The sequence below is a fragment of the Dermacentor albipictus genome, unplaced genomic scaffold, assembly GCF_038994185.2.
Source record: "Dermacentor albipictus isolate Rhodes 1998 colony unplaced genomic scaffold, USDA_Dalb.pri_finalv2 scaffold_134, whole genome shotgun sequence".
Lineage (NCBI taxonomy): Eukaryota > Metazoa > Arthropoda > Arachnida > Ixodida > Ixodidae > Dermacentor > Dermacentor albipictus.
In genome coordinates, this window is record NW_027225688.1 from 19,359 (window position 1) to 35,634 (window position 16,276).

General features: G+C 42.4%; 1 long non-coding RNA gene across 1 annotated transcript; it reads left to right on the forward strand.

Moving 5' to 3' along the window:
- The first annotated feature begins 1,423 nt into the window (after positions 1 to 1,423).
- Positions 1,424 to 15,090, forward strand: LOC135908437 (uncharacterized). Its single transcript, XR_010566328.1, has 3 exons — positions 1,424 to 1,475; positions 5,557 to 5,622; positions 14,623 to 15,090. It is a non-coding gene; the product is annotated as an uncharacterized lncRNA (long non-coding RNA).
- Positions 15,091 to 16,276: the final 1,186 nt, after the last annotated feature.

Sequence of the window (16,276 nt, forward strand, 5' to 3'; positions counted from 1 at the left end):
GCCTTTTACATATGACGAGTGGGCTGAGCTTGCCGCCATCATTCAGGCGATTGAACTCCCCCCTATCACCATGAGAAAATGTATCGTATTTACAATTTTGACAATAGCCTGCCAGATAAATCAGAGTTTGAGCATGTGGGAATGAGCGCAGTGCTTCTTGAGCAAGAATCGCTGCGCCCTTTCCATCGGGAGCCTGCGTACGTCCATCTTCTCACAAGGCTCCCACAGTTCCCACATTAGCACCATACAGAGAAGACAGAAGACGATTCCCAACGTTCAGCCCGCATCTCGCCAGACTACAGGGCACACTCATTCGCTACGCACAAGCACCCTACGTGCACCAGCTAGACAACACCTTATATGGGGACAAGTAACAGAGCCTCCGCTACAGTACGGGGTCTGTGTCGGTCATCCAAACCCCCCATACATACAATGACACTGCAGGCCTCTATTTCCAACCTTCCCAACAGCTGCACCCTCACCCTATTCCCTACCGCCACTCGAGTGGTTAACTGCAGCCACCACACAATTATATGGCCAAGTGATATTGGCTGGCTACATTCACTTCGCATAGGGGCAGGCGATCCATAGGCTCCTAGACTAAGGTGCCCAGTTCATCGCACAGTTATTTTTTTTGCTAAATGTTCACTACTACTACTACTACTACTACTACTAGTACTGGATGTCACGGTGACCTGGTGCTGGAATATGGCCTCTGGCTAGTCTTCCGTCTCGTGTGCTATCCTGTAAAGACTGCAAATTTAGCTGTGAGCTATCTGAGCGTCCGTCGACCCACGTAGTCCGCGTCGTGGGTGGTACGGCAGGTGTACGATCTGCTGCCTAGGGCGGTTTCGCCGTGAATGCGCTTCGTGCAAAGCCTCTACTATGACATGTACGTAAATCTCTAGTAGTCGCTCTTTCCATTAACTCATCGCTGTCCCTCCGGGCATTTCTCGTGAAGGCAGAATTGACTCTGCGTGCATTTCCGCTCAGAACGTTTACCTTCACTGGTCGAACCGAAGGCTTAATACCGCGATCACACAGAGAACTTTAGATCACGCTCACCCTCTCGAACGCGCTCGAAAGTGTTCCTTGTGATCGAGATATTACGTATTAATGGCGTTGGCGCATAGAAGTTAGGCAATTACATTAGGCAAATAATCATAAGTCCTAGTGACCGTTTCGTCAGCCATGGGCGCTGTTACTCTGACACATTGTCGTCTTGTTATCGCCTACCCTATGGGGAAATCCCGGCACCGCTTCATCAACCGGACGAACATTTCGAGGCACCAACATGGCATGAAGTCAAGCTAGTGGAAAATACCGCCCCTCTTCAGCATGCTCCAACGCCCCCTGGTTTCACGACGTCATATAGCGCTGCCCGTATAAGACAATCTGCTCATCAATTTATCTTCAGTGGGCATGGTGGGCCTGGCCAAGGCATGTCACTCACCAAGCCGTTCTGCGTTGTGCAGGTTGGTCCTTGCTATTGTACGTTTGGTAGTGACTGTCCTTTCTTGCTTATACTGCCGTGCCCACGACAGTGTTCTAAAATATGTCGCGAGTGTTTTCATGTTCCAAATCTTTTGCTGTGTGGGGATATTGAAACTAATCCTGGACCCACTAACGCCAATTTATGGCATAAAGTTCTTGACGGTCAAAATTTGCTGCGAGAGCAATTAGCCGACTTGAAAACAAAGACAGACAACATGATAGTTGAAACAAGAGAACTGTTTCAGCGGCTTCAAGTTCAGATATCGGAACTTAAATCTGATACGGCTGGCTTGGGCTGCCTTGAAAACACAGTAAAAACTTTTCAAGAGTGTGTGAATACTCACGCTTGCAAGCTCATTGATATTGAAGATAGAAAAAGGCGTTCGAACATAGTTATTCATGGTATCCCTGAAGAGCCAAATCAGACTGAATCTGATCTAAAGCGCAAAGTAATACCATAAATGCTCGAGCATAAGCTTGGTGTTAAGTGTGTTTCCATTGGCCGTATTCACAGACTTGGTAAGGCTAGCCCTAAAAGACCGGTCATAATGTTTCTTCAGGATTATAATGAGAAAGTAGCAATATTTAAAAATGTTTTTAAACTGAAGGGAACCAACATTTTCGTTCAAAACGACTATTCCCAGGTCACTTTGAAGAAGCGTAAGCTATTATGGGAAAGTGCCAAGCATGACAAGTCGCTCGGAAAGAAGGTTTCACTTTAGCATGATAAGCTACGCATTAACAACGATATGTTCATCTGGAATGACAAAACAAACCAACGCGAGATAGCCTCTAATTCCCGTATTGCTCAACATTCTGATTGACCAGTCAAAGAGAGATTTATCACATTACTGAACATTAACGCACGTAGCATCGTGAATAAGACAATTCAACTGGAATCAATTCTTTTGGCGCACTCGCCACACTTTGCAGTTATAACGGAAACCTGGCTTCATAGCGAAATTAGCGACAAGGACGTAATCCCGCCTGCCTACAAAATAATTCGTAGAGACAGGACTTCTAGGGGCGGTGGGGTAGCTGTTATTGTAAAGTCGTCCGTGGAGGCCATTCTGTTATCAGAGTCAAGCAACACCGAAAGTCTGTTCGTAAAACTGAATATTTATTGTCATGTTTTTGTTTTATGTGCGGTGTACAGACCACCTGACTCTTCCCCCGATTATTTATTCATGATAAGCGAACAGACGGCACCATTCAATAGAAATAAGCTGTTAGTTGTTGGTGATTTTAACTTGCCGGGCATTGACTGGGATTGTATTATGTCAGGTGCCGGTTCTGTTATCAACGCAAATGTGCTTTTTGATATGATGCTCGGCCACAACCTTGTACAAGTAGTTCGTGAACCTACCAGATTTGGTAATGGTTCAGGTTCGCTCCTTGACCTTGTCTTTCTTGAACGCTCCTTTTCCGATTATTCTGTATCTATCGAACCTGAGCTGTCTGACCATGAACTTATTGTTGTATCATTTCCTTTCAATGTTACCGGCGCGCATGGCACGCCTGCGCTGATGATGTGCGGATAACAGATTATCTGGATTGTTGTGTCTCTGAATTTTGCCAGAATGACGTTCTGCAGCTTTGGGAAAAGTTTAAAGGAATGTGTTTCTTCTGCATTGATGAATTCATACCTAACAAACTTTAAAAGCCAGCTAAACATACACCATGGATAAATAGACGCACTATTCAATTAAAACGTAAAGCCAAACGCCTAAGAAAGAAAGGCCCAGCTACTGACAATTTAACCAGTGTTCGTATCGCCCTTTCAGAGGCCATTGCAGAAGCAAAAAAATTTTATTTCAGGAACACTTTACCAAATCTTATTAAGGACGATCCCCAGAAGTTCTGGAACTTTATTAAGGAACGGAATCAATCCATAACGAACATTATCCACGATAGCATTCCAATAACTGATCCCAAGGCTGTTGCTAACCTTTTTAATGACCACTTCCACATTGTCGTCTCCCCACCAACTGAACCCTCTTTCCAAACTTTACCGTCCTGCTTTTCTGACGTTAGCATTTCTCATGAAGGTGTACTTAACATGCTCCTCCGGTTAAAAGTAAAATCATCTGTTGGTCCAGACGGCATTCCCAACACCTTCCTTCGGCGTTATGCGGAACATTTAGGTAAATTCCTTGTCGTAATCTTTCAGGCCTCTCTTCATTCCGCGGTACTTCCGCTGGATTGGAAAGTAGCACGTGTTGTCCTTATATTTAAAAAAAAAGGTGACCCAAGCTCAGTCCTAAACTACCGTCCGATTTCCATATTATCCTCTTCTTGTAAATTAATTGAACACATTGTTGCTGACTACATTAATGATTTCTTAAACGAGCGTAACATTTTATCTCCTTTCCAACATGGCTTCAGGAAGGGGCTCTCGACAGTCACCCAATTAAGCACAGTCATTCACTCGTTTCCTTCTGTCCTTAACAAGGCCCGCCAAATAGATGTGATATTTTTTGGATTTTCAAAAAGCATTTGATGTAGTTCCTCATAACAAATTAATTTATAAATTAAAGTTCCTTAGTCTTCCTGCCTTTATCCTGTCCTGGGTTTCTGCTTACTTGACGCGTTGAAAGCAGTACGTAGTGATTGATGGGCAGCAGTCCGATTCTCTTTCAGTAACGTCTGGCGTGCCTCGAGGCAGCGTGCTTGGCCCACTACTATTTCTTATTTGTTAATAATACAGTTAATGACCAACCATCTCTTTATTTAGCCTTAAACAACATTCTTGAGTGGAGCAACAAGTGGGGAATGAAACTTAACTCAGATAAATCTGTGCTTCTACGTATAACAAACAAAAACCTACCTCTGAAATTTTCTTATTCCATTGGCCAAGTTCCCTTGGCCGAAGTGAGCGACTACAAGTGCATTGGAATTACGATTACTAACAACCTAAATTGGAATAGCCATATTGCTGCTACCGCCTCTGCTGCTTTCAGAAAGCTATGTCTCCTTCACCATAAGCTTAAACATGCATCCCATGAAGTAAAATCATTAGCCTATACCACATTTATTCGACCCAAATTGGAATACTCATGCGTTATTTGGGACCCGTTTACCAAAATCAACATTAACGCCCTTGAAAGGATACAGAGAAGAGCCTTACGTTTTAGTTTTTTTCAAATACGGCCGAGAAGAGTCTGTAACTGAATTACTGCGGACAAATGGTTTTCACACCCTTCAAACAAGGCGAAAAATAATACGCCCGCAGTTCCTTTACTCCTTGATAAACCGTAACTTTTCTTTAGATCCTAGTTCATACATAACTCTTTCTGCATCCAGAAAAACCCGTCATTCCCATCCACTCGCTCTCTCCCCTTACGTTGCCAGGACAAACCTCTTTAAATTTTCATTCTTTCCTCGAACCATAGAAGAATGGAACCTCATCCCTTTCCATCATCTGAACTCACCTGAATCAATTCAACTCATATTATTAGTATTTCCTAACTAACATTGCTGTTTCGTGCTTTATTGTTTCATTTCTTGAATTTCATATTTTTGCAATTCTGCCTTTTGTACGTGTATTTTTATTTTCTACCATGCCCCTCCTGCTTGGGCCACACGGCCTGCAGTATGATGTAAAGAAATAAAAGAAATAAAATATTGGATGCCGACTAAGACGCCCTCAGGTTTTCTATTGCGACAAGCTACGGGATTTTGGCACGCGTTCAAATAAACAAAAATTGTTAGGCAGATTCAGTTTTGGTTTCCTTTAGCGCAAAGCGTCACGCAATGATGCCACCTGTTTCCTGAAACGAGTGTCATGGCAGTTTCCAGTTTGGCTTCGTTAGGTCGAAGGAACTCAAGTATGAAGCTCTCTTACGTTATTGTGCATGACACTGTGTTCATAAATATACGTCTGCGTTGCAAGTATGCGTAGTACCATCCGGAAAATCAAGCATCGAGATTTGCGACGCTTTGTGTATCCGTCATACATAAGGGCGTGAAAATCGCCACTGCATCCTGCGCGACTTTGCCGTGGCCTGCCTATCGAGGTGAAGGTTTATTGCTTTTAAGTTTACATGCTTTATTTCTTTGCAGCTGTGTACGGCCACCATTGTCCTTGCTGCTGGGATTGATGAAGATTAAAATTGAGACAGCTGCTAGGTATCGCAACCATGACCTGCATCGTTATTTGTTGCAGTTTTCGCTAGATATCAGAAGTGCCGCATTTGGTGCTCTGCATTGCTAAATAACACAACAATTACCATAATGCACTTGCCTGGTTCATTCAGAAAAAAAATCTTTTATGGTTCGCCATTGGAGAAGGCCCCGTTGCCGTGCACTGGTTTCACTGTCCGTTAGTAGTACAAGTTCCGAAAGAACTTCGCCAGTGATGGCGCCAAGTGCTTTATTGAATAACACGGAGCAGAAAAATGCTATCTCGCTGCGAAACTTTAGTAAAAACAGAAGGGCGGCATCCGTAAAATAGAACAGGTGCGCAAGTTACGGGCACTGCCGATGTTGTAGTATTAGTGCGCGTGTGCAGGGATTGATAATGTTCTTGCACTTCTTACCGGTTTTCGATTCTGGCTACAACTTGCAAGATTTTGCGGGCTTGGTTACTGCAGTCTGCCCAGATATACGTGCCAGTCATGTGGCAAATATGGGTGGGCTGCCTGTTGCAGCCAAGAAAAAGTGATTTTTCAGACTGAAATAATATTGGCGGATATTTACCTCTTGCAATATTCATTGCTTAACAGTTTCAGAAAGCTGACACTAATATTCGTAACATTTTAGTAGAGAGATGCGAGGTTCTAGCCGACACATTAAGAAGGCTTCATTAAGAGGGCTACGACGTATGAATGTGTTTAGCTGCATGGCTGTTTGGCTCACACATCAGCCACTAAATAAATTAAAGTGTGGCACACACCAGGGCAAGCGTGCCCTCTGTGAAACAATCAGCTGTCCTTAACAGTGCTGTCATGTGCACAATGTAAACTGCAGACATCCACACCACAATTGATGAATTCGTTTGTTTTTTTCTTTCACCACTGCAGCTGTAGAGAAAGCAAACCATGCTAACTTTTAGGATATTGCATTTTGCAAAGTTGGAAGGATTTGGTTTTTAACAGTAGCTCCTCTGTTACCATTTTATGCACTGGTGGACCACTCTTATTCCGATGTCGTGTTCTGCTGGTGCATGTATGTAGTCTTTTGATTTTACAATCGACCAGTCCTACTAAAATAAAGATTTTGCATTCCTAGTGTTTTAAACAAGGTGTAAGCTTTCTAGACCAATCTTTTATTCTAGTGCAACTGCCACATTTGCTGTGAACATGATTACGCTCAAAACAAGTGTGCATTCATAGCATACCAAGGGAAGTGTAAAAAATATATATATCTGGTATATTGTTGTAAAACTAAAACAGGGGCTTGAAATGTTAATCTCAGGAGAAAAAAAAGATGCACTTTTAAGAAAATTACAATATGCACCGGATTCCTAACTTTAATGTGTAGTGAATTTGTGTTTGGTCAAAGTTGTCCAATTCATTGCATCTGTTCATGCGGCCTTGTTTCTAACCAGGGTGTCTAACAAAGCCAAATATAAAGCGTTACCTTTAGCTGAACTGAACCAAAATGTGTCTGAGGAACTGTTCCCATCTTGTTTGACCTCCAGCGTCGGCCTAGAGCCATTGTTGCTGAAATTATGACTGTGCATAATGCTAAGCTTATAGCAGAACATGCCTCTTGCATCAATCTGGCGTAGTGCATAGAGTGCTGCCTTGGAAACAGTTCCGTGGTTTGCCACGGTGATCTTAGGCCCACTAAATTTCCAGTTTTCAGTTTGTAGAGTTCATACAGTTTGATTGCGACTGCAGGTCGCGTTAGTTAGTTGATGTACGGCTTCATCACGGCTCTATATGCAGTCTTGTCGACTTCATTTCATTATGTACGGTTTCGGCTGGGGTTTCATTACATTACGTGAAACAACGCAAGTACTGCTCCGTGTGTACCACGGTGCACCACACAAAGGGAACATCCGTGCAGAAGGGTACGCATTTGAGCTGGTTGATTCACGATTACGAGCAGGAAACCGCGCTAAACGACAGGAGGAAGAGAGGGACACAGACGACAACACAGACTAACAATCAAGTGCATTTATTCTTTCCGTCAGCATATATATATATATATATATATATATACTCTACCACTATCACTAAGAAAGAAGAGAACAGAAATTCAGCATGCGCAGGGGCAAATAAAGATTGTAATCAATGAGACGTGAACATCACCTCCTTCGGAGGGAGTGAACTGGATGGGAAGCTTACCAATGCGTCGCCGCTATTGTGGATGTAAAAGGCCTCAGAAATAAGACACCTAATCTCAAAAACGTTGTGAGAAGGTCAGGCGTTACGTTGTTGTTCACTTGCCGAAATAAGTTCGGCAGCTTGTGCCAACAAGTCATTCGGGCGACCAAGTGCAAGAAAAGTTATAAAAAGCAGCACAGGCAGAGGTCGGTTGTTGTCTCTTGCGACTATCTAGTTTACAAGATTTCCACCCGCCGTGGTTGCTCAGTGGCTATGGTGTTGGGCTGCTGAGCACGAGGTCGCGGGATCGAATCCCGGCCACGGCGGCCGCATTTCGATGGGGGCGAAATGCGAAAACACCCGTGTACTTAGATTTAGGTGCACGTTAAAGAACCCCAGGTGGTCAAAATTTCCGGAGTCCCCCACTACGGTGTGCCTCATAATCAGAAAGTGGTTTTGGCACGTAAAACCCCATATATTATTAGTTTACAAGATTCTTCTTTCATGCAAGCATTTCTACATCGGTCAAATGGTGCGGTGCATCAACGAGTACATGGGAAAACACTCGCAGCAAGGTTCGAAAACAAGATAGCGATGGTCGATTGTCACTTCATTGCAATGAATGCGGTTGCAAGCCGTCTTTTAAAGATGCGACCTTCTTGTCAAAATACCACGATGAACGTGCATGACTTATTTCTGAAGCCTTTCACATGCGTAATAGCGGCTACACGTATGTAAGCCTCCACTCCATTTCACTCCTTCTTATCTCAATGATAACAATTTATTGCACCTGCGCATGCTGAATTTGTTCCTTTTATGTATTTTTGTTTTTTTCTTCGTGATAGTGGTATAGTATATAAACGCTGACAGAAAGAATAAAGACACTTGGTGGTTAGTCAGTGCTGGTCTGTGTCCTTCTCTTCGTCCTGTAGTTTAGCATTGTTTTTTGCTCGTAATCCATGCAGCCGGCAGTTCCGGGCACTTCTTTCCACACATTCACCAATTCAATGCTCCGGACTGCATTTTGCCCAGTTTTATTTTGAATTGTCAGGCGTAACTGCACTATAGCTACCAAAAGTAATTAAATAAATTATGGGGTTTTACGTGCCAAAACCACTTTCTGGTTATGAGGCACGCTGTAGTGGAGCACTCCGGAAATTTCGACCACCTGGGGTTCCTTAACGTGCACCTAAATCTAAGTACACGGGTGTTTTCGCATTTCGCCCCCGTCGAAATGTGGCCGCCGTGGCCGGGATACGATCCCGCGGCCGCGTGCTCAGCAGCCTAACACCATAGCCACTGAGCAACCACGGCGGGGTCCAAAAGTAATTAAAATGTCATAGTAGTAAAACAACTCGGAAATTAGCTAATAAATCAGCAGAAATGTCAGGACATCTAAGCTGTTATTTGGCTGGTCTTGTCAATTATTTTAGTTTTGACATTATTGCAAGTTTGCTACACACATGAGCGTTGTTCATTTCCAGTGACTCTTAGAGCATCACAATAGGCATGTCTTTGTATGCCTGTGTGCATGGTCGGTGCACGTTGTCTGGACCGTGTCACTCTCGCAGCATCGTTGTGGAAGAAGCTTCTTGTGGTCCAGGCATTAGATGCGTTCAGGTAGAGTAGCACAGTGGTTTGGCTGTCTGATACATGTGTAGTTTGTAGAGTACCATCGGGTACTGCTGGCGTTTCAGTGCAATTGAGGCTTCATGCAAATTCTCGAAGGCAAAGCACCAACTGTGACAACATATAAACTCAGAGAGATAGAAAAATGAACTTTGTTTTGCTGTTCTAGGCAATAAATAGCCCATATTGTGAATTTATGCAACTGTACAGGCTTAGAACGACAGAAAGCGGAGCTAGTTGGTAAGCATTCATTATGCAAAAAAGAAGTGAGGCGTGCTGACAGGACACAAGAGTAGAGAAGTGAACAACACGAACGCCGACTATCAACTGAAGGAAGCACTGAGGCGAAAAAAAAAGAAGGCACAAAACTCATCTGCGCATGCTCAGGAATGATATCACCACGTGTCAGTCGGGTACACGTGCCGGTCTACGTGAGAGATAACCGTTAAGGCAATTAATCTCTTCCTTATGTAAAGTAATCGAAGGCTGACTCACGCACGCACTTCCACCATAATAGATATGCCATGCCTCTACCATAAGACGCGTATCTTCATTATTATGCCTGTACAATATCGCGCATTCATCTAACTCTGGCGTGCAGTTACAATCTCGGCAATGTAGCGAAAGATTAGAAGGCGATCCACCGGTTAACGACCTTTTATGTTCCATTAGCCTCTGATTGATACACCGCCCCGTTTGCCCTACGTAGAACTGGCCACAGCTAAGAGGAACTTTATAAACCACACCCACACGACAGTCAGTAAAACTGTTGTTCTTATTGTGCTTCACTGGACAAATATCTGTTCGTTTTTTTCCCTTTTACCCGCTCCTTTTTATTCTGTACGGCAGCGCATATCTTACCTAGCTCATTGGGAGCAGTGAAAGCAACATTAACATCATATCTACTTCCAACTTTTTTAAGCCTGTGCGACACTGAATGAATATACAGAATAGCCACTACTATTTTTTGCTATTACTACTTCCTGTAATCACGTCCGTCCCTCTCGAAACCGACTTCTTTAGGCGCTCAGCCACAGTGGCCACTGCTACACTAGGATAACCTGCTTCTACTAGGCGCCGGACCTGCGCATTAAAACTGGCGCTCGTTTTGTGCATGCAGGATCTGGTGAGGGAAGATTTAAGTCACGACATGGCAATTCCGTTTTTTACTGCTCAGGAATGCTTGGATTGAAAGTTTAGCAAGGGCTTCGAAGATCTTGGGGAGTACTGCCAACAAACATGATTTTGTTCGAAGATCAAGGAAATGTCCAGAAACTGAATTACGTGTCGCTGAGGAAATTTCTTGGTAAACTTTAATCATCCCCCATCAAGTTTAAATTGCTCACTTACTGAGGTAGCAGCGGAATCGCCTTCTTCCCTATTGCAGAAAATTAGGTAATCATCAACGTAACGAAATATCTTGATAACGCTATCACCTAAGGCTTTCTCTAAGCAGTTGTCAACCTTACTCAGGTAAATGTTGCTAAGAAGAGGGGCAACCTTTGAGCCAATACAAATTCCTGATTTCTGCAGAAAAACGACATCTCTCCACCCAATCAGTGTCGACTTCAAGTACATTGAAAGAATTTCATGAAAAGCTCCCGTGGAAACACCGCATATGTCAATAAAAGCCGACTCTTGCACTTGTTCTTTAATGCACTCATTTACGGAATTTAGCAACCCGTCATGCGGCAAGGAATAGTACAGGTCTTCGATATCCATACTGAAAGCTACAAAGGTAAACATAAATAAACTTGAAAGAATCCAAAAGAAAGCAGTTAGGTTTATATATAACACTTACGGGCGAGCATCAGTCAGTGACCTGCTCAAGAAAAGTGGTTTACCCTCTATTCCTAACAGAAATCGCATATGTCGCTTAAAGTTTTTCTATCAATTAATTAATAATAATTTCAAAGTTGACACCTCCAATATCCTTATCTATTCCTCGGGGTACCAAACTAGAAATCGCCATTCTCTTTCTATAACACCATTAAATCCGCGAGTTCATTGTTTTAAATATTCCTTTTTTCCCAAGGACCATCACTGATTGGAATAACCTCACGGATGATGTCAGACAGACAACATTACATTCATTTCAAGAGCATTTGAATTGATTGTTATTAATTGACCTTGTCGCTGTATTTTCTTGTTGAATTTCTATGCGCAATTTTGTTTTCTTTGTGTCTGCAATTCTGTATCTTAACACAATGTTTCCCACCTGCTATGATCTTGTGTACAAGATCGCAGTATTCATAAATAAAAAAACAGGATTTTCAAATACTGAACTAGTGCGTGAGAATTACGTAAGCAAAAGGGTTCTGAAAAACCTCTGAAGTCTGAAAAACAGGCTCTCTCTTTAGCTTTTGAGTGGTATTCCATTTTGATTGTAAGGCAGCTTACGTGTGCACTTAAGAGAAAGCCAGGCTGCGACATGTATTGTCTAAAAAATTCCGTAAATGTTGAGCTTGCCCTAGAATACTGAATAAAAGCATAACAGGTTAGGGTAACATATAAAACAGATAATTTTAGCATATACATATCACTCGCACAGATAATCAAACATCAAAACATAATCAAACATTTTGTCAGTGCGCTGCTTCACCAGCAAGGTATGATAATAATTCACCAACTAGCCCAGCTTTCCACATTATTGTAGAGAAAGTGTAGTTTAAAAGCATGGAAAAAATGAAACGCCAGCAGAATAGCACAACTTTAAGACCAAAAATGCAGGGTCAGGAGTTCTCTAAATTTATGTTTGCTTGCATGGCCGTGCTGTCAGGAAGGGAATTGAACAAGCGAATGACTTATGGTAATATCGAGAAATATCTCTGTTTCCAAATATGCGAGTAAACCTTAATTATTGAGTATTCAAATGCAATATGCATGTTCTGGCAGCAAAGTTCCAACTTAATTTAATAAACATAATTATGCAGCAAGGACTCGAGTGCCACGTCCCGATGGCTGCTTAGTATACGAAGCGAAATGTCAAGTGTCAGTTATACTGGACTAAGGATTGAAGTTGCAGAAAATTAACTGAATAGCTCGATTTTGTATGGCTTCCAACATGCAGATTAAGTACTCCTGATGGCGTGACCCTATCGAAGGTGCAAACTCAAGGTGCAGACGGACAAATGTTGGGAATGCTAATTTGCGGAGTTACGCAAGTTCCGATGAATGTAACCTTGTGATTTTGAAGCATTTGCACATATGGTTAGGATCTGAGAAGCTCATATTGTAGTGATCATTTCAAGACAGTGATGTTCCCAAGACAGTAATATGGCATGTTGCATTCCCACAGTATGCCATATTTGTATTTTGTGCGAAAACAGCAGACCTAGTATTGTCCTAGGACTCACTGGTAATCTTTGATATTGGTGTGTGAGCAGACACGAGGATATATAACATTTTGTGAAAGTTCTACATCTTTTGTTTTCCTCTCTTCTGAATCCTTATACACATTTCACTTGAGAGGATTGTTAGCTGCTTTATATTTATCGAGGCGAAATGATGACTTTCTTGGACACAACTGAAGGCTTGGAAATACTTGGTATGCCGAACATGAAACAGCAATCTGGTCACTGTTTTGTTGAGGGGTAGTGCTTTCCGCAGGAAGCTCAGAAAAGCACTAGATATCTGATTGCTATGACATGGCACCTTTACATGTGGGGCTGTTGATGTGTGTGTTGCCAAAAAACCTGCATTTCCTTGTACAGGTAATCTGTGGCCCTTGTTTCCGTGGTTGTATAATAATGAAGCAAGAGCTGTGTTGCAACGTCTCATCCATAGTTCTGGTCCTCGGAATTCTCTATTTATTTGTGTTTTCTTCACTTGACAGTTGTGCATTTGGTGCATCCCTGTGGCACTGCAGGATCTTGCTTTGACCTCTACAACACCACAGTTGCCTGGAAAACGTGTTTGCGCAATTTCTTTCCAAGTAGATGCGACTTTGTTCGATGTACCTTTGAGTTTATGCCTATGTCTGCACCTTGGCTGAATGCTGCAAACTTCAGTGGCCACTCCTCTCTGATCAGGGTTGCGCCAGTTTATATGACTCTCTTTAAATGAAAGCATGTTTCCTTTGACACATTGCTTTTGCTGTGCATGTATTGCACAGATATTTAACAGCTGATGGTGCAGGAAGAATCCTAACTTATGTTGCTTCCAGTTGTACACTTCAAAGAATCATTTTGACATGCTCACCATTTCACTCTTCTACATTGCTTGCTTGTTCATTGCCTCCAAAATGTCAATTGCAAATTGCTAATGAATGGTGAAAATTTGTCGTTTTATTTGAACACCAGATAATTCTAAGCGCACGTCCTGACAGGCTAAAATAGCTATTGACCCAGCATATTTTTTTAAAGGAATAAAAGCTATATACCAGGAGATAGCAGGGATATTTCAGTCGAGGATAAAAATAATCATTCCAAATGTTTTACATTCCTTTAACACTGCTTTCGAGGTTGTTGAATAAAGCAATCTCTTGCATCAATTATTGACTAGTTTGAAGTTTGACAACGGAAGACTGCTCGTATCACATAGTTCATATTAATTTTAAGCAGTGCTTTCACAGTAGGAGCTTCTAGCACGCTTTTAACAATGTGTGGCTGCTAGTTAGCCTACATTTTAATGGCCATGCCCGTACATAGCAGAGTAGCAGGTTTTTATTATGAACTAGGTATATTCACATTCAGGTTCACAGCCGCAGATGTTCTGAGCCAGCCACTCTTAGATTGTGGAGGCCCTGTTGGAGCAAGCAAATTAAATACTTAGGAGTGGTGCACGATGAGATTCGGCACAAAAAACTTGGCTATAGATTCTGCCACTTGAAGCTGCTCGGCTACCTGCCAAAGAAACTCAAATGGCTGAATGGCGTCTTGACATCTATCGTTGCTCTTTTCTGTGACTCAATTGATAATTGGCCATCAGCTTCTAAGAAAGGCTTTGGACATATTAAAGAAAGTGGCAATCACCAAGTCCCTGTGGCTCGCATGTAAGGCAACTAGGGCAGCGTACAGTTGCATCTCCAGTGTCGAAACGGGAAGCTGATACTTTGAAGTGTGCTAGATAGGTGACAGAGGGTTAAGTGATGATGAAGTTATCTGGCTAGACATATTTAATGAGGATGTTGATGTCTACGAAGATTTGAAGCTTAATTTTCCAATACCTTGCGCATGCGGTATACTGTACTGGCTATACTTTGACAACCTGTACATCCCTCTTGCAGGTCCTCAGACCACTGTTGCATACAGGCAAGAGGAGAGACTGTGTGCAGCTGTCAATTTGGCCAGCCTTGGGTCTAGCCAGCTTGTATCAGTGTTGATTTCTTGTATAAGCCTGACAGCAGCGCTGCTGGTCATTTCCGAATCTTTTCAGGTGCCTTTCAAGTCTTATTGTGAAGAATGTGGAAGTTTGCGTTTGTGGTCGTTTGGACTAGCAGAATAGGCCACTTCTGCTTTCAACAGCAGGCGAACGGGAAATTATTTAACTATACATACCGATTTTAGGCTTTCGTCTTGTTCACTACATTTTACCAAATGAATATGGTTTTCCAAAAACATGAAAGGGCTGCCACGTGCATGAACGCTGCAGTGGCTCCAAATTAACAAACGACGTGCAAAAATCACTTCTGCCTGAAATGTGCTTAAGCCATGTGAAGCACCAAACCAAGACAAAATATGTTCATATTGCCACTTCTGCTTGGGCTGTGATGGGGTTTCGGAATGTTCAAATAAAAATTAAACAGTGAATAAGACTGCTTGTCCTCTATAATCAGATTGCGACATAACTCTGAGAGCCACAAGAGAACTTCTTGTTGGGCAAGTTGGTATCTATCCATCTATCCAGTTGGTATCTATCCAAGGTGGCGCATAACAGGCCGCGCACACAAGAGAAGACAACAAGGAGGCACTCTGCCTCGTTGTCGCCTCTTGTGTGCTGTTTGTTATTTGATGCCTAAGAATAGTTATCTGAGAGCCACACGAGCAGTGCTGCCATGCGTAATCCGATAGAAAAACCCTTGCAATTATTATAAAAATATCCAATATTGAACATTACTGTGATATGATAGCCATTTCACTGTATGGATGTACCATACAATTGACGCGTGTTATACTCCAGGCACACCACGAATGATGTTGAGCGTGCTGAGCCGTAAAGCTTAGGCAAGCATACTCCAACACTTTCCTCACCGAAAAAATACGAGTGCAATGAATGTTTACCGCAACCACCTCTTCTTTCTATAATAACCTGCAGGGGCAAAAAGAAAGATCTAAAGTTCTTGCTTAAAATTGGCTGTTTTCTCTTCACTGTTCCGTAGTATTCCAGAATATAAAAAGTACAATATTATGCCACACACGCAGTTTTATTGCATTCGGTAGACTGTAATCATGTTTACTTGCAGTGCTTGAACATTTGTTGGTGCACAAAGAGTGGCCTGATTGTGTAATCGGGAGTGACTAAAATGCTACACGCACATGCAAAATTCACTGCTTTAGCCTTCATGTAATGAAAATTTGCCATGTAAGGCATAGTTTCATAATTCATCAGGAAGCAACTTCAATTCCATTCTTTCGCAAGCACTAGTCTGTGACATGCTCAGTGCCTGTGCCGAGTTATATTACCAATTGTTCTGAAACTTACCAGTATGTGGGACTATTTAGCCATTTTGCCATTACAGGAGCTATGTCCACCAGAGCACCTATGCATAATGGGAGCAGATTCCTCGAACGTCAAAGCGGCACAGAGGAGGAGGAGGGGGTATGTCGGAGATAAAAACAAGATTCTGCATTTATTCCAAGTTTTGTTTGTGTAAATGGGAACTCTTTTCAAAGCTATTCGGCAAAATTTTCACTTGTGGATATTATTCCACATGCTTCCAA